This window comes from Ascaphus truei, chromosome 1 (genome assembly GCF_040206685.1).
Source record: "Ascaphus truei isolate aAscTru1 chromosome 1, aAscTru1.hap1, whole genome shotgun sequence".
In the NCBI taxonomy this organism is placed as follows: Eukaryota; Metazoa; Chordata; class Amphibia; order Anura; family Ascaphidae; genus Ascaphus; species Ascaphus truei.
The window spans coordinates 132031689-132051045 of record NC_134483.1 but is presented as its reverse complement, the minus strand read 5'-3'; positions in this window follow the sequence as shown (position 1 = coordinate 132051045).

Here is a 19357-nt window from a genome sequence, read left to right as displayed (position 1 = left end):
GTTTCAAGTCCGGGAACCCCCTGCTTCCAGAGATATAGGCATCATTATGGGGTGCCAGTATCTCCTATGTATGTAAATGTCCCGCGTCACGAATCGGGACATTTCCATGCATAGGAGATACCGACACCCCATAACAGGGCCTGTATCTCGGGAAGTAGGGGTTCGCCGGACCTGAAATCAATGCGGTTCAACTCCGGAAACCCCCTGCTACATTACTGTAATGTTTAACATTAAATAAAACCCCTGCAATCGCCTGTGAGGGCCGTGCAGTTAGAGTGACTGATTCAGCCTCTCTCTTATGGTGTGTCCCTTATAGACAGGCAGAGCCCGGTAGGATTAACACAGCAGGGACCCCTGCTGTGTTAATCCGATGGGCCATCAGTCTGCTGCGGCAAATATTGAAAGAATTTCGGAAAAATCTCGAAAACCAATTCGGTAAATGTTGGAATAACGACCGCTGCATCTGTATATTTCTCCAAATCAAACAAAACAAGAAAACAAAAACAATGCTTCTGGTAATTGTGACAACATCTATATGGCAGCAATCTTTAGTAATAAACTTAGTGCCAACAATATAATATTAAGGTCCCAACAAAAAATAAAGTAATTAGTCCTTTGAAACCCTCACGTTGTCAGTGTTAAATATACACTTCTGTTATTACACACTTTTGTTATTATTAACAGAAATACTGTACTCACTGTTCCATTGCTTTTGCCAAAAATAATAATGAACCATAACTTTACAATGGTGCAAGGGGGAATCCTGTTCCGTCTGTTTATTAGTTCACTACCTTGCTTCTGAAATCCAAGAATGTATGTGAGATCATTTTCCATTCTATTTTTGTTCTTCACACTGTTAAAATTGCAAAATGCAATGAGATCAGATATTCTGATGTAGCCAAGGTTATTTTAGCCTCTGTCGCGTTATCACTGAATCCATGTAAACTCTGTGATACTGTATGCTAGTGTAAAAGATGTGTGCAGAGGTATGCTAATGGAGACTATTTAGGGTGAAATTAACATAAGGTTTTATTGCCTTTTCCTTTAAACCACACAATAAACAAAAATATATATAAAACAACAAACACCTATCCCGGTATAAGGGCGAACTCACTCCCCAGTCCCTATCTGTAAGATTGGGGGGAAAGCCCCTTACCAGCATGCACCCCAAAGTATAATTTGTACCTTAAAGCAGGTGGCCCTTCAGGTCAGTGGTGTCCCGGTGTGTTTGAGAGTCCATCCTCTAGCAGATTCCTGGGTCCTCTGTGTCCAGGAAAAGGTCTGGTCCCCTTGTGTCTTGCTTTCAATACACAGTTCTCCTGTGCACTCAATACCTCTTTCCTCTTGTCAGCACCCTTGTGTGCTGAGGGAAATCTCTCTGTTTCCAGCAGGGTTTATAATCCTACTTGGATTACCCAGGTGGAGCTGGATTACCCAGGTGGAGGTGGAGCTGGTTAAGCTCTCTGCTGGATTTGCAGAACACTAGAGGCAGTTTCTAAAACAGGGATAAGTCCCTGTTACATACCTCCCCTGTTTGTGGGAAGTTTGGGCTTACTACGGCCGAAGCCCATACTTCCACTCTCAATCGAGATACATCTGTGGCTCGAATGAGAATGGAGTAAGACAACCCTCAGTCAAGCTGTGATTGGAGCCTTTCTCCATGTCAGTAATGTCTCTTCACGAAGGTTCATGAGCTCAGCATTCCTCAGCTGCCCGAGGAGGACTTTTTCCAAGTACAGTCTTTCCTCTGACCGCTTAGTCATGTGCTTTCCCCTGCGTCGGGTGATCCCTTCTTAACTGAATTGAGGGTGACAACTTGCAGCGGGTTTTGTAGCCATATTCATGGGTGGTTCAAGCTGGGCAGAGTTTTTATCCATACCGATTGACTCCCGTGGCATCTCAGCTTGGTAGTTACCTAGTGTTGGTATACCTTTACCCTTCAGGGATATGTCAGTCAGCTCAATTGAAGCTTCCCACGTTGTATAATTCAGGTAATTTTTCAGACCTTTCTGGTGCTTGTTCTAACTCAGTCCGTTCTCCTTCTCATTCAGAAACATCTAATTCAGTTAGTTCTCTTTCTCATCCAGATATATTTCATTCTAATCATTCTTTAATTCCATCGGTTTCAAGTCAGGATGACCAAGGAATCGCCCCTTTGTCAGTAGTTACTTCTGCTAGGTATGTGGAGGTAGACTCCAGCTCTGACAGAACTGATAGTCAAAATCCTCTTTTGAAGAGAAGTATGTTACATTCTCCCTATAAACCAAAATCAGCATACTTTCCATATCAAGGAAGTTTTATAGATACCTTCTATACTATGGTATTAAAAGATTTTGAATCCATGTGCCAAGATTCCACAATATTATCAAAAAAGAACCTTAATAAAGAAGAACTACTATATATGCATTAAAAGAACTTAGCAATAATAGAAAATTGGTAATACGGCAGGCGGACAAGGGGGTGGAATTGTCCTTCAGGATAGGGATGACAATTTAGCCGAGGTTGGTCGTCTCCTGGGGGACACTTCCTCATATCATATTGGAGGGAGATCTGATGGAAATATATCAGAAATCATTAAATGGTCTACTTCTGGGGGCTCAAAGTATAGGTGTTATTACCAAGTCTGATTTTTAATTTCTTTTCAATAAAAATCCGAGAACACCTATACAGCAGAGACTGTGACTATTGTAACACAAACCAGTGGCAATTGCCAAAACGACCCAGGTACACCCAGGTACATTCTGAATACATGCCTTAAACTTGCCTTAAACTAGCCCCATCATTTCTGCATTGATTAATGGCCCATCAGATTAACAGCGGGGGTCCCTGGCAGTCCCATTCAAACTGAATGGGACTGCCAGGGACCCCTGCTGTGTTAATCCTATGGGTCATTAGTCAATGCAGAAATGCCTTAAACTTGCCTTAAACTAGCCCAGCACATACCCAGAATGTAACCAGGCTAGGTTAAGGCAAGCTTTAGAATAGTCGTGGTCCCATCTGTATTTTACCACATTCCAAAACTACATAAGGATGTTCATCAACCACCTGGGAGACCATTATCTCTGGGGTGGAGTCAATAACGTCCAATGTGTCCCAGTGTGTAGATTTCTTTCTACAGCTATTTGTAATCAAATTAAGATCATATTTGAGGGATATGTAGTATGTCATCGACTCCATCTCAGCAATAACTTGGACAACATCATACATTTGAGCCACATGTGATGTGGCCTCTTCATATACTTGTGTAGTTCACAATAAGGGTTTAAAGGCAATTGAATATTTTTTTATCTCTGGATCCGGAGTTTTGTACTTCACAAAGAGAATTTATTTTGACAGCTATCGAATTTATTCTTTAACACAAATATTATTTATTTGAAGAGCTTAATTATTTACAGATTTGTGGAACGGCCATGGGACCCAGATTCGCCCCCAGCTATGCTAACCTGTACATGGGGTTGTGGGAGGACCTACATGTTTGGGGGAATGCTAGGCTGGTGGTGGGTCTGGTCTTCTATGGTTGTTTTATAGATGACCTTATTTTAATTTGGGATGGTGAGGCAGATGAACTGATGCTCTGGATGACAACGACATGGGACTTAGGTTCACATTTCAAATTGATCCTAAAAAAGCTGTGTTCTTAGATTTGGATATTGACGTTAATGTCAACAATGAAATTATCACAAAAACTAATTTTAAGCCGGTGGCTATGAATAGCTACTTACACAGTTCAAGCAATCACTATGCTAAATGGCTTGAAAACATTCCCAGGAGTCAATTTTTCAGTCTGGAGGAATTGTTCTCTGGACTCTGATTTTTTGATTCAGGTGGATCGGTTTGTATCGAAGGGTTATGATAAGAAATTCATCCAAAAATCATTTGAACAAGCACTACGAACTGAACAAAGTTGTCTTTTAGAGAAGTCAAAAAACAAACATCAGAAAACTGCTAGTAAGGGACAAAAATTGGCAATAACATCTGTGATTCAAAAACACCGTTAATTTTCACACAACAATGCTGCCTTTAAAATAAAATCTATTCTCAATAAACATTGGGGAATATTGCAAAATGATCCAATTATTGGATCAAAACTACCAGCAAGGATACTAGTTATCTTTCAAAATGCTAGGAGTTTAAAAACATGGGTAGCATCAAGTAAATTAAAACCACAAATGTAGTAGAAGTATTGGGTGGACGTCCTAAAAATGGGAATTTCCTATGTGGTAGTACAAGATGTCTGACTTGTACACATCTCAATAAATCAGATAGAGTAATTTCACATTCAAATGGACAATCATACTCTGTCTAAGGCTATATTAACTGCCTGCTAACACATGAACTGCCTGTTAACACATATTAATATGTTCTTGTTATGTTTAATATGTTGGGCGAACAGCGCGTGCACTAAGCACGTGTTTTTTGGAACGTTGCCATTACATATTCATGGCCTACAAACTCATAGCCTTTCCAGGCATTTCTGTGAAAAACATAACAAGGATCCAACTTCCCTTTCTGTCATGGGTATTGAGGTCATTGCAGCCTCCCTACTAACTGGGGATAGATTCAAGAAGTTAACTATTAGAGAAACTTACTGGATCTATATGTTGGACACTTTGGGTCCAAAAGGCCTTAATGAATGCATAGATGTCAGCACAGTAGTGTGAGTTTGAGTTCCTCTTGTCTTGTTGGTGTTTGGCAATGGAAGTCTAGTTTGAGCGTTTTTACACTCCCTCCATCACCTAGCTGTACTGGATCTCGTGGTGAGGTTCTCTATATCTACACAATACTCATATTGTAACACTGTTCTAAATATATAAATTAACTCACAATAATAATCACTTTATAATTAAATCTACACACATATAGCGAATTATTCTCATTTAAGTATATTATTACTTATCTTTAATACACAATTTATCTTTATTATATGATGTTTTTATAACATTTATTTATATTAAAATCATCACTACACATTAATCACATAATATCACATTAATCACTCATAATTTAATTTTCATGGCTTGGTGTCTGTTGCTCTGCTCTTCTTTCATTCTTTCTATCACTCCCTCGCCAAATATCTGAGTAAATTATCAATCTAGTCATTAAAATCATTTACACTTTCTCAATCAATTCTTATCTTAGTCATAGATGGGCGATCAATATTCGATAAATTGAATTATAATATCAAAGTATTAAAATCTATCTATTATCTATCAATATAGTGAAATATTATGGGACTTTATAAGCTAAATATGGTTATACCCTGCATGTGAGATTATACATTACTTTGAGTTACAGTATATAGCCTTGACCATTTTCTAATACTATGAAAGTATCAGTCTTTTTATATATATGTTTCTGTAAACAGCAGGCTGTGTAGAAAAATGAATGAAGTACTTTATTATGCTGTACAAAAACAATGGTTAAGTGTCTGTGGAAAAAGTAGATTGACAAGGTTATATACTGAAAACGTGGTATGCAAAAATATTGATGCATGTACATTTTGCGTTATTGCCCATGCATATTTTAAACACTATCATGCAAGTCATAAAGGTCATATCTGTTGAAATGTAAGCAGTAACCTTTCACTGTGACAGAATTACGACTTAATTGAGGCAATCATTTAGAGGCCTCTGCAAACCAGACTGACATTATGACTTGAAATATATATAATTGAAAGTCATAAATCTGAAATTTTTACAGCCAGCACTAAAGACTTTCTGCCTGGTGTCTTTGTAGTTTAGCAGGTTAGTTTAGATTCTCTATGATCACTCCAAGAAGAACATCTTTTAGTCATTATTTGTACTGTCGGTTTGAACCTCAGATAGTTATTCATGTCTATGGGGAGTGACTGGGTTACTCTGTGGAAAATTAACTCTGTACCCCAAGAATGATTAGAAATACAATTTACTTAGATATTATTGCTAATGTGGGACTAATGTGTTCATTTACATGTTTCAAATTTGTTAAATTGGTATTCACATCATAATTTAATTTCTCATTAAAATCATTAGTTGATTTGTCACATGTTTCCATTCATAACACAAATACTGTATTGTGTTGGAAATACTGTTAATATGTTTAAAAAAATGCTCTCTACTTCATTCTATTGCTGGAGAAAACTTCAGAATCATTGTATTAGCAAAGGAATACATTTGGCCACTCATGCTTGGGTAAATCAATCTGAAAATGCACATTCTGAAACATATTATCTTTCATTTCATTCTGTAACAGATGGCATCAACTTCAGTTTCCTAAAGGAGAAATGCTTCAAAGAGCATTTTGATCTATTGGAAATTAAAAACCATGTTGTAAAGACTCTTTATATTGGGTCCAATATTCAGGATTTCCGTTTTAACATAGTTGATCTGAAAACCTGAGACTCTGCTAAAACCTCATTAAGCTGTTCTGTGCCTTCCAATTACCAGATGCCTAAACCAGGGCCGCCAACAGAAATCATGGGGCTCAGGACAAATGAAAGGAGCAGGCCTCCTCCCCCCCAACCCATGGCGCACCCCCACCCCCCCCCGCCCCCCGAAGCCATAGCGCACCTACCATAAAAAATCTTTAAGCGCTCAACTTTTACTGAACTGTTTTCTTATTGTGATACAGAAAAAAACATTACAATGCAACCTGTTTATTTTTATATTTTCAACAAAAGACACGTAACTGCCTGCCTGGGTGAGTGGGTAGGCGAATGACAGTGGGTGGGTGGGCGAATGACAGTGGGTGGGTGGGCGAATGACAGTTGGGCGAATGACAGTGGGTGGGTGGGCGAATGACAGTGGGTGGGTGGGTGGGCGAATGACAGTGGGTGGGTGGGTGGGCGAATGACAGTGGGTGGGTGGGTGGGCGAATGACAGTGGGTTGGGCGAATGACAGTGGGTTGAATGACAGTTTTGGGCGAATGACAGTGGGTGGGTTGGACAGTTGGGTGAATGACAGTGGGTGGGTTGGACAGTTGGGTGAATGACAGTGGGTGAATGACAGTTCGGGTGGGCGAATGACAGTTTGGGCGAATGACAGTGGGTGGGCGAGACTTGCGGGCTAATCCCGCAGCTCTTGCCCGGGGCAGGAGGCGCGCGTGGGGGAAGTTGGGTTGGGGTGCGCGTGCGAGGGAAGTTAGGTTGGTGCCAGGGCCATCTTAATAACATTTGGGGCCCCGGGGCAAAGCAGTGCACGGGGCCCTGCCTACACAATCACTCACATGAATAAAAATGTAAATTAACGATTTGTTAACGAATAGTTAATATCCCCTGAATATCTAGTTTACAATTTATTCTAACATCTTACTGTTACAGTGTTATTCATAAAACAATCTTTTATATAACTTTTACAATACCTCACAGGAGAAACATCACTTTGCTATAACTGCAGTGCAGCTAAAAAAACTCAACCTGTACCACCTTTTTTATCTGAAGAAATATCACAATAAAGACATTCACTGGTATATATTTGTAACCTATGCAGACAGTCGCTCCCAGCCTCCCACGCGCTCACTAGCAGCAGGCACCGGAAGTGCTGCACTGCTAGGCTGCAAGCGGTTGTGACGCGAGCCGTGGTGCCAGGCGAGCGGAGAGCGAGCAGAGTCAGGGTTCCACTTCCGGGAGGGGGATAGTGAGCGGTGCCGGGGTGCCGGGCGGGGGGAGAGCGAGCTGGGGGAGAGCGAGCCCTCCTAGCTAGACTTAGAATGGAGATTTTACATTTTTAGCATTGGTGGGTAGTGTTGCCAGATGGCTTGTCCAAAAATACTGGACACAATGGGAAAAGTTGCGACGCCCGCAAATCATATTAAAACAAAAAACACGCTCCTGAATACATATAAAATGTAGTCCCACCTCCCCAATACATATAAAATGTAGTCCCACCTCCCCAATACATACAAAATATACCCCTACCATCCTCATATATATTAAATATATCCCTACTATCCCCATATATATATTAAATATTCCCCCAGCGCGTGCATATATATATATATATATATATATATATATATATATATATATATATATATATATATATATATATATATGCACGCGCTGGGGGAATATTTAATATATATATGGGGGACACAAAGTATACCGCATTAACACAATACGTCACTGTGGCCCCAAAAATATCTTAATTTATGATATAATAACAATGGGCAGTGGTGCTAAAGGATAATAGATATGTATTATAACGAAAAAAGCATCCTTATGAAGAAGCACACGGGCATACCAAGAAAGTGATAACAATACAAATTTATTGATGGTTAAAAACAGGGGGAGAATAATTAAAAGAGGAGGGGGACTCACATCTACCAAACATATATTCCGTGAGGCAAGGGCACGTAAAATGGTCAATTTGAACACCAAAAGTAATCAACAACACAAGCAGCTCTAGATCAAGCATGCATATATACCTTATACACAGACTGCAGATTTGTGCACATAACATAAGGAATAGCTGTTGTTGAGATAGTAAATGCAGCAATGGAAGCAATGAATGCCCAAATATTAAAGATGTAGATACATCACCATTGAAGCGTGGCTGTAAAAGGCCAAATTACAGATAGCCAGGGCCTCCTGTCATGGAAAAAGGTAGGGGTCCCACTCCACAGACTCCCACTCCAACGCGTTTCGACTAAAACGGTCTTCTTTGGGGAGTGGTGAGGGGAGGAATGAGCTAGTATATATAGGGAGAATATAACAACAGAATCTGCGCCAAACACATTTAAATTCCAAACAGCTGTGGCAGAGGGAAGATTACCCAAGCATAACTGCATCATAGGGTCTGGAGTGGTATTGCTGACCTTCTCATAGGTCTAGCACAATCAGGTGGCACTGCCTATGTCATCCCGTATGTAAATCGGGATTTGACGCGTGTGACGTCATCACGTAATACACATCATAACGTGTTGTTGTCATAGCGACCAAAAAGGCGTATAAAAAGCGACCGCAAGCCAGGGGGAAGTAAGGGATTGGCACAGTTAAATGACACTATCTGTGTCATTGCGTATGTGAATCAGAGAATGACGCGTGTGACGTCATCACGCATCGCGTGTCATTGCGTGCAATAGTCATGGCTACCCCAAGAACGCTTACGAAGCGACCACAGGCCACGGAGAGGTAAACAAAAGCCACAGTTAAACTGCTATACCAAATGAGAGACTACTGATCGCAATTATAGGTACAAAATCATAACAGGTAATATTGAATGCACAATAGTACAAGAAATGAAGTAATAACGATTGTCACACAGCACACATGAAAGTACGTTGTTTTCATGGTGACCACAGAGGTATAAGCAAACCAGACACAGACCTGAAGAAAACCATATAGGGATCAAGAACAGTGGTATTAATTAACATTGTATTATCATTGCAAGATTGACTAAGCAAAAATAATAAATTGCAAAGGACACAATAATTACACTAACTGCAAATACTAATAAGAATAATAAATGTCCAGAGCTGAAAAATTATGATGATACAGAAAACTGCCGTAAAAGAGCAGTATCTGTATAGATACAATGTCTTCTTGTTTCTAATATGATGTATAGAGGCTTTATGGTCCAGGATTATTTGTCCAGGCAGAATGGCAAAGCACAATCATGCCATAAAAAGGTGCAGAGGAGATAACAAAATCCATACGGTTCAATCATAATGATAAGTCTCAGATGTACGAGATTCTATCTTCCTTGTAGATAAAATCCTGGAGACACACCAAATTGTTGAGAACGTAAGAAGCTTCCATCACATTATCCAATGTCACGAATCTGGATCCAAAATCAATTCTAGTGTGGGTCACTCGTCAAGGAAAGCGATGTCACAGAGGTACAGGATAAACGGGAACATACAGTAGGGCAAAGTATCCCAAAGTAAGATGCAGGTCCAGGGTATATAACATAAGAAAAAAGAGAGAAAGGAGAGCCATATATTAGAGCATCTCATGTAAGTACAGAGGAGTAGGGTTATAACAAGAAAAGTCACGTTATAAAAACATAGCAAAGCCCAGGTAGTCGTTGAGCCCCTGTGGGATCATGGTGCCCAGTTGCACGATCCACCTACATTCTCTTCTTAACAGGGCCTTCTCAAGGTCACCACCACGGGCACCAAGAGAGACCCTGTCGAAGGCAAATGCAGTGAGGACCATGCGATCTCATTAAATTCTTTGAGTATCTGGCAGACAATCAACTTAATCTCAGATTCACGCATACTTATGATATGCAACATATGCAATTTCTGTATCTCGATCTCTATATAGATATCGCGAATAAAATACAATCTGACATTTTTAGAAAAGAGAATGCCTGAAACTCATTGTTACATGCTAAAAACTGTCATTCCCGCCCTCTGATCAAGGGAATCCCAAGGGGACATTTCCTGCGTTTACGCCGGAACTGTTCCTCGACGGAGGACTTTGTTCGAAGGGCGGATGAGATGAAGAAGAGATTTTTGTCAAGAGGATATACAGCCATGGATCTTGATCAGGCCTTTGATCTAGCTCTATCTACTGATAGAGAGTCTCTAATCAATATGGATAAGAATGGAATGGGGAAAGGGGAAAGGGAGGGAGGGAGGTGACTCTCGCTTCAGCTTAATGTACAGACTGATAAATAATAACAAAGGTGCAAAGGGGGAATGGGGTAGTTATGAAAAATGAGAGAAAGAAACACCCTTTAACATGCACAATATGGATAAGAGCCAATCCAGACAAAAATGTCCTGTGGAGAACACTGATGCACCCTACTTCATCACGGGATACAGTGAGCAAGCAGGGACAATCAAATTCATTATTTGGAAACATTGGGGTACACTATCTCTTGATCCCCTGATCCATAATATGGTGTGCTCAGGCCCTCAATGGTATTCCGCAAAGCAGCTACGTTAGCGAATACATTATCACCTAGTATGTTACGGCCAAAGAAGTCAACTGGCAACATGTTTTCTTTGTTTCCTAAATTATTAGGCTCATATAAGTGTGGACGATGTAAAATTTGCCCGAACATGACTAAGGGCCTCATGCAGTAAGCCCCGATAAGGCTTTTTCGGCATTTTATAGCCATTTTTTTCCTTCCAGATTCAGTAAGCGCCGATAAGTAGGAATTATCGGCAACTTTTCCTCCCGATAAGAAATTATCGGGAGACGGCTGGCGATAAGCCACTTATCGGCACTTTTTTAACCCGGCTGAATTCAGGAAGCCCCGATCAGCTTTTCGGTGCTGATCGGCACCCCAGATTGGAGATTTTATGGCCAATACAGCCCGCCAACTAAAGTTGGCAACTTGCTGGAGGAGAAGCATCGGCCGGGGCGACACTTAGAAAAAATCAGGCCTTTTTCATGCCTGTGATTGATGCCGGGGGTCTCCGGGGCTGATACCCGCACCGGAGCCCCCCGGCATGCATCCGAGGCAGGAAAAAGGCATTTAAAAGCCACTTCATTACCTTAGCGGCTAACCGCTAAGGCAATGAAGGGGTTAACCCACCGTGCCATCTTTATTGTGGCTAGCGGGGGTGGGTGAAGGGGGTATTTGGCCCTGGGTGTGAGTTTAGGACTTGCGGGGGGCTTGCGGGGGCACTTAACCCCTTCACGACCGTACGGTTAATACCGCTATGGTCATGAAGGGGTTAAGGCCTCCCGCTACCCACCCGCAAGCCCTAAACAACCACCGTTGGGGATAATACCCCCTTCACCCACCCCCACTACCCACAATAATTAAAAATACACACACCAGGCCCACACTAACTAAATAAATAAATATATATATATATATATATATGCAAATATAGCTGTATGCTCATCTGCATGTCTTAGGCAGGTCTGCAACCCCGCCTTTCCCCATTATCACCCAGCATACAGCACTTCCACTGCAGCAAGGGATTCTGGGAAATGACATGCAAATGAGCACACAGTGTCACTTTTTGCCTCAATAACCATTTTTAACATGGTTCCCTATAGGCTTAAGCTTGCTGCATGGTCACAGCTTTGAGCACAGCCAGGGTTAAGGTGCATACCCAGAAAACCATATATATATATATATATAATATATATATACATATACATATATATATATATATATATATATATATATATATATATATATGACCCCAACAACACCTATACCCCCCTAAAATACAGTATAGTAATGGGCACAATGACTATTATCCACAAATGGATAATAGTGCAGTTGTCCATTTAAAATACATACACAGCAATAAAGACATTAAATACATATAGCACTCACCCATGTGCGGCTGCCACGATGAAGGCCATCCTCATCTTCATCCTGCCCATGCCCCATCCGCTTCTGCAAAACAGACACAAGAATTAAAACATCCAATGTAATGTCCCCTAACCCCTTAATCACCATAGCGGTTATTAACCGCTACAGTCATTAAGGGGTTAACCCACCATCAGCCACATACCCTCCCCCACTAACCCCCCCAACCCTGAGGCCTAACCACCCTCACCCACTACCCACAGGGGAGTCCTACCAAATACCCTTGGGGCAATACCCCCTCCCCCAGCACATACAGTACAATAATGTGCCAAATAACTATTATCCACATAGGGATAATACATTATTTGGCCATTATTAAACACATTCAATACCGTAATAAAGTAAAGAAAATTGTACTAACCTCATCAATAAGAAGGCTCCGTCGCCAGCATCATCCTTGGGGTCCGTTGCCAAAAAATAAATAGGCAATACATCTCAATTACATTAACATACCAATGAACCCCTTAATCACCTTATCGGGTACTAACCTCAAAGGTAATTAAGGGGTGAAGCCATCCTGCCATGGCAACACCACTTATGCATAACATCCTCAATGAATTAAAAAGCAATTTCCTAACCAAATCTCATTTAATCATTCAATCTGAAGGCTCAAATGCCACTTAAAACATTGCTTTTACAGTGTATACATGTAGCATAACATGTAAACTACATGTACACGCTGCAAATCAATGTTAACAATACAGTAATCCAACTCAAATAGCCTGACATCACAAGAAGTATATTATGTAAGCAAATAAAGTCACCATCAATGAATAAACACACATGAATTACATCCCTAAACAATTAAAATACCATCCATACCAATTACACAATTAACTATAGCTATCGTAACAGAGAACAACTTCAAAACATACAAAAAAGGACACCAACATTTACAATATACTAAAGCAAGCCTCTCCATAACCTACAGTACACCATAAAGCCCAAAACTTACATCTCTCTAATAATAAAATACATTTAACACACATCTACGCACAGCAGCATAGCCACAATGATTTACAATACAGAAAATCAAGCTTTAACAACACTATCATTTCTTACCCTGTATGTATATATCTCTCCAGACATACATACATACATACATACAGTGGCAAGAAATGATATGCATTAAAAAAAATGAAGACATGAAAAAGCAAAAAAAACACAATTACATTAAATACATTTCTTTATTTAACTTACCATTACTTGCCCCCACCGACTCCCGTTGATCAGCTTACTCACGAACCAATCCACGAACAGGAACCCATAAAATAAAAAACCATAAAATAATAAACATTAAAATAATAAAATACGACAATCCAGGGGTCTTCTAGTTGTAATCCATCTTCATCTGTATTTTTCTACCTTCTTCCGGGGTCTTCTTGCCGTCCGGTGCCACGCCCTGGTCTTCTTTCTTCAGAGGAGGTCCTTCCTCCTCGGCGCCTGGCTTCAAAATGAGACGACATAGGCTTTTAAAGGCCTATGACGTCACATTTTCGTCATATGGTTCCCACGGCCCTGATTGGGCCGTGAAAACCATGTGTTTTGGCCAATGTAAAAAAAATGATGATGTCACTTAAAGGCAATGACAGCACAGCCAATCAGAATGGCTTTGCTGCAATTGCCTTTAAGATGACGTCATGAAAAGACACATGGCCAGACTCACATGGTACAGCAGCCAATCAGAGCGTGGGAAGTCTATCCCTACTCTGATTGGTTCAAGTACCATGTGACAGAGGCTTTCAATGACGTCACATCCTTTCTCCCCCAAGCCTCTGTCACATGGTACTTGAACCAATCAGAGTAGGGATAGACTTCCCACGCTCTGATTGGCTGCCGTACCATGTGAGTCCGGCCATGTGTCTTTTCATGACGTCATCTTAAAGGCAATTGCAGCAAAGCCATTCTGATTGGCTGTGCTGTCATTGCCTTTAAGTGACGTCATCATTTTTTTTTACATCGGCCAAAACACATGGTTTTCACGGGCCAATCAGGGCCGTGGGAACCATATGACGAAAGTGTGACGTCATAGGCCTTTAAAAGCCTATGTCGTCTCATTTTGAAGCCAGGCGCCGAGGAGGAAGGACCTCCTCTGAAGAAAGAAGACCAGGGCGTGGCACCGGACAGCAAGAAGACCCCGGAAGAAGGTAGAAGAATACAGATGAAGTTGGATTACAACTAGAAGACCCCTGGATTGTCGTGTTTTATTATTTTAATGTTTATTATTTTATGGTTTTTTATTTTATGGGTTCCTGTTCGTGGATTGGTTTGTGAGTAAGCTCATCAACGGGAGTCGGTGGGGGCAAGTAATGGTAAGTTAAATAAAGAAATGTATTTAATGTAACTGTGTTTTTTTTTGCTTTTTCATGTCTTCATTTTTTTTAATGCATATCATTTCTTGCCACTGTATGTATGTATGTATGTATGTCTAGAGAGATATATACATACAGGGTAAGAAATGATAGTGTTGTTAAAGCTTGATTTTCTGTATTGTAAATCATTGTGGCTATGCTGCTGTGCATAGATGTATGTTAAATGTATTTTATTATTAGAGAGATGTAAGTTTTGGGCTTTATGCTGTACTGTAGGTTATGGAGAGGCTTGCTTTAGTATATTGTAAATGTTGGTGTCCTTTTTTGTATGTTTTGAAGTTGTTCTCTGTTACAATAGCTATAGTTAATTGTGTAATTGGTATGGATGGTATTTTAATTGTTTAGGGATGTAATTCATGTGTGTTTATTCATTGATGGTGACTTTATTTGCTTACATAATATACTTCTTGTGATGTCAGGCTATTTGAGTTGGATTACTGTATTGTTAACATTGATTTGCAGCGTTTACATGTAGTTTACATGTTATGCTACATGTATACACTGTAAAAGCAATGTTTTAAGTGGCATTTGAGCCTTCAGATTGAATGATTAAATGAGATTTGGTTAGGAAATTGCTTTTTAATTCATTGAGGATGTTATGCATAAGTGGTGTTACCATTGCAGGATGGCTTCACCCCTTAATTACCTTTGAGGTTAGTACCCGATAAGGTGATTAAGGGGTTCATTGGTATGTTAATGTAATTGAGATGTATTGCCTATTTATTATTTTGGCAACGGACCCCAAGGATGATGCTGGCGACGGAGCCTTCTTATTGATGAGGTTAGTACAATTTTCTTTACTTTATTACGGTATTGAATGTGTTTAATAATGGCCAAATAATGTATTATCCCTATGTGGATAATATTTATTTGGCTCATTATTGTACTGTATGTGCTGGGGGAGGGGGTATTGGCCCCAAGGGTATTTGGTAGGACTCCCCTGTGGGTAGTGGGTGAGGGTGGTTAGGCCTCAGGGTTGGGGGGGTTAGTGGGGGAGGGTATGTGGGTGAGGGTGGGTTAACCCCTTAATGACTGTAGCGGTTAATAACCGCTATGGTGATTAAGGGGTTAGGGGACATTACATTGGATGTTTTAATTCTTGTGTCTGTTTTGCAGAAGCGGATGGTGCATGGGCAGGATGAAGATGAGGATGTCCTTCATCGTGGCAGCCGGACATGGGTGGTGAGTACTATATGTATTTAATGTATTTATTGTTGTTTATGTATTTTACATACACAGGGGGTGTATGTTGTTTATTGCAATGTTTATTGGGGGCAAATGTCCCCAATAAACATGCTATTCTGCCTTAACCCCTTCACTGCCTTAGCGGCTATCCGCTATGGTAATGAAGCAGCATTTATGTATTTTTAATACTATTGTGCGGGAGCAGGGGGCCTCCTGAGCTGAACCGCATTAATTTGTGTCTCAGAGACCCCCTGCTTCCCGAATTACAGGCCACGGTTTGGGGCATCGGTTACAGTGTCGCCGCCATATTTATAGCGGGCACGTCGCGAATGGGACGCTATAAAGATGGCGGCGACACTGCCACCCGATGACACATTCCGGGGCCTGTAACTCAGGAAGCAGGGGGTCCCTGGTCCACAAAGTGATGCGGTTCAGCTCGGGGGACCCCCTGCTCACTGTACAGTATTATTAAATAAATATTAATGCTGCTTCGCTACCATAGCAGATACCCTGTAAGGTAAGGAACGAGTCTTTATTGATGTGTGTGTTTTACTCATAGTGTAGTTGTGCAGAGGGTCTCCGGAGCTGAAGCGCTTTTGTTTTAGGTCCGGGGAACCCCTGCTCCCCGAGATACAGACCCCTTTATGGGGTGCCGGTATCCCTCTGCTTTGTTTACATGCCGCGGTCACGTGATCGGGACCTTTAAATGCAGAGGGATACCGGCACCTCATAAAGGGGCCTGTATCTCGGGGAGCAGGGGGTCCCCCGACCTGAAACCAATGCGGTTCAGCTCCGGAGACCCCCTGCACATGTACACTATGAATAAAAGTTGTTTAAAAATACTTTATTTGTTGCCGATGTTTGCGCTGAGAGAGCGGCTTGTCTCTCTCTGCTGCAAACATCTATCGCCACCAAAGGCTTATCGGAAGGCTTATCGGGAGCCAGGCTGTATCGGCACAGCCTCATCGGCAGCTTTGCTTTCGCAGTGCTTCGGCAGGGATCGGAAGGATTCGGCCCTTACTGAATACTGCGAGGGCAAATCGCCAAAAAAAGGCCGATCCCCCACCTATCCGCCACACTTGGCGAAATGATTTTATCGGGCCTTACTGCATGAGGCCCTAAATCCACACATTTGTCCTACCGAGACGAGACACGCAGGTACAAAATCAAATCATTCATCACATGTCAAACAGAATGTGTCGTATATCTATTGATATGTAAATGCAGCAAACAGTATGTAGGCCTCACTAGTAGAATCCTTAAGATTTGTATTCTTGAGCATTTAAGGCTGATACGGAATAAGGATATGCTGCATCCAGTATCAATACACTTCAATACCTGTCCATTGGGTTCAGTGGGATCATTACAGTGTATAGCACTTGAACATATTCCATTACCCCTAAGGGGAGGGGATCGTATCAAACTCTTGCACCAGCGAGAAGCACACAGAATCTTTCCGCTCCAAACACTGCAGCCCAATGGACTGAACGTTGAATGGGACCTGCGTTGTTTCCTTTAACATCTGTACATTGTATGACTCTGATTTATTATTCAATATTATGCAATTAGATAAAATCATTGATTATTTATTAATGATTTACAGTTTTAACGTAACTTTTGCTTCTTCACTGTTGCCCTTCCCTTCCCCCCCCCTCCCCCCTCTCCCCCTCCCTTTCCCTGTTCCCCTGTTATTCTTGGACAAAATAATAATACATATACATTTGAATAAGTTTAATATTCTCTATGAATATGAATATGACATTGAGATTTAGCTGATACAGTTACTATAATAAACTGTGTTTATAGTTTATTATATTTTTCCTAATTAGTCCTAGATGTCAGTTCCTTTGGTTTAACGTTGCATAGGTTACTTTTTAGATATCCCTGATAATACTTAATTACAACATAGCATATCTGGCCTTTTCAATAATACAATCATGTGTGAACTTATTTCTAAAGATATATTGAGTCTTTGAATAAGATTTGATGTTAGCTGGATATAGTTAATAAGTTATGTGTATCAGGGGTTAATATGTTAGTCCATTTTCGCGGGCTTTTTTATTTTAAATGTTTAGGCTCAGACCACGTCTCCCCACTCCAAGATGAAGCGCTGTTCCTAGCGTGAAACGCGTTGAGGGGGAGATCGTGGTGTAGCCATGTGTATGTGAGGCTCCAATAAAGTTTTTTTCTACTACCCGGAAGTACCTTGAAGTTTGTCACGGGCTGTGGCGCCGGAACTCCTTTTCTTCTATGTCCTTACTTCAGAAGGCTGCACGTCAAGAACCGGAGCTCAGAGGAGAGCAGGACCGAGGTCTGTGAGCTTACATAGGTAAGGTTTCCCTTCCCAGCTCTGACCTACTTTCAGGTCCGCTATCACACTCTCCTGCTCCATTCTTTGTGACCCCAATTGACACCCTAGGGTGCTGGAACTAACTGCCAGAGCGCAGGACAGGCTTTCTCCTTACTACAATAGCCCTGCAGGTCTACAATGACCTTCAAGTTTGTTGTATTGTATTCCCTTTGTATTATTATCCCTCTGTTTATTATTTGTCCCCCGGTACTATGGCTCTATGCATGTAGCACTGCAATTCTTGCAGCTAACCTTGGTTTGTTTTGTTATTTCCCTTAGTACTATTTGCCTCCTGTGCTTCTTTGCTCCCTTAGCAACCACAGCCTTTTGCATGTAGCCCTGCACACTTGCAAATGCCAAATAAATAAACCCTGTCATTTACTTATTTCGGTCTCCTGTCTTATGTGGGTTTCCATGTTACCTCCGAGGGTTCCATAAATCCTGATAGATTGACAAACCAAATTATCAGTCCCTCCTACAGTAGGTGACCCCACTTGAATATTCCGGGCTGATATAGACAAAATCTTGAAAGACATGCAGGGAGATGTTTCTAAAACATTGCAAGACATGCAGGGAGAATTGTCAGGTTCCATAGTAGCTGTAACAGGGTCAACTCCTAGAATGGATTCATTTGTACTTCCTGCTTCCCCCCCCCCCTCCTTCTTCCAACATTTTCCCAGGGATTTCCCCTCTTCCACCTGTCCCCCCTTTCTCCTTTCCTCCCCTTCTTCCTTTCCATCTCCCCCCCCCTTTGCCCCCTTCACCTCCCCCCCCTCACTTTTTCTCCACCGTCGCCCCTTTTTTTCTCCTTTCCCCCGACTTCTAGCCTTTATTCCCTTTCCATTCCTTTTTTCTGGTTACTATTTTTTAGTGTTATGTTTTATGGTGCTTTTTATGTAGTTTTGTTGTTGTTTTTATTGTTATTTTTATTTGTATTAATTATTATTGATTGCTAATTTTATTGGTCTGCAGCACAGTTATTTAACATTGTATCAACACACAATGGTCATTCTATTTGTTTAAATTACTTTAAGATACTATTAGATATGTTTAAGATAGCAGTGTTCACTTGTATTCCTTGTGATTCTTCTCTGAATTTGTTTACACATATTTCATTACCAGCAATGAAGCTAATTGGTATACACTGTTAAACAAGAGTATTTAAGGCCCCCTGCAGGTGCCCTAG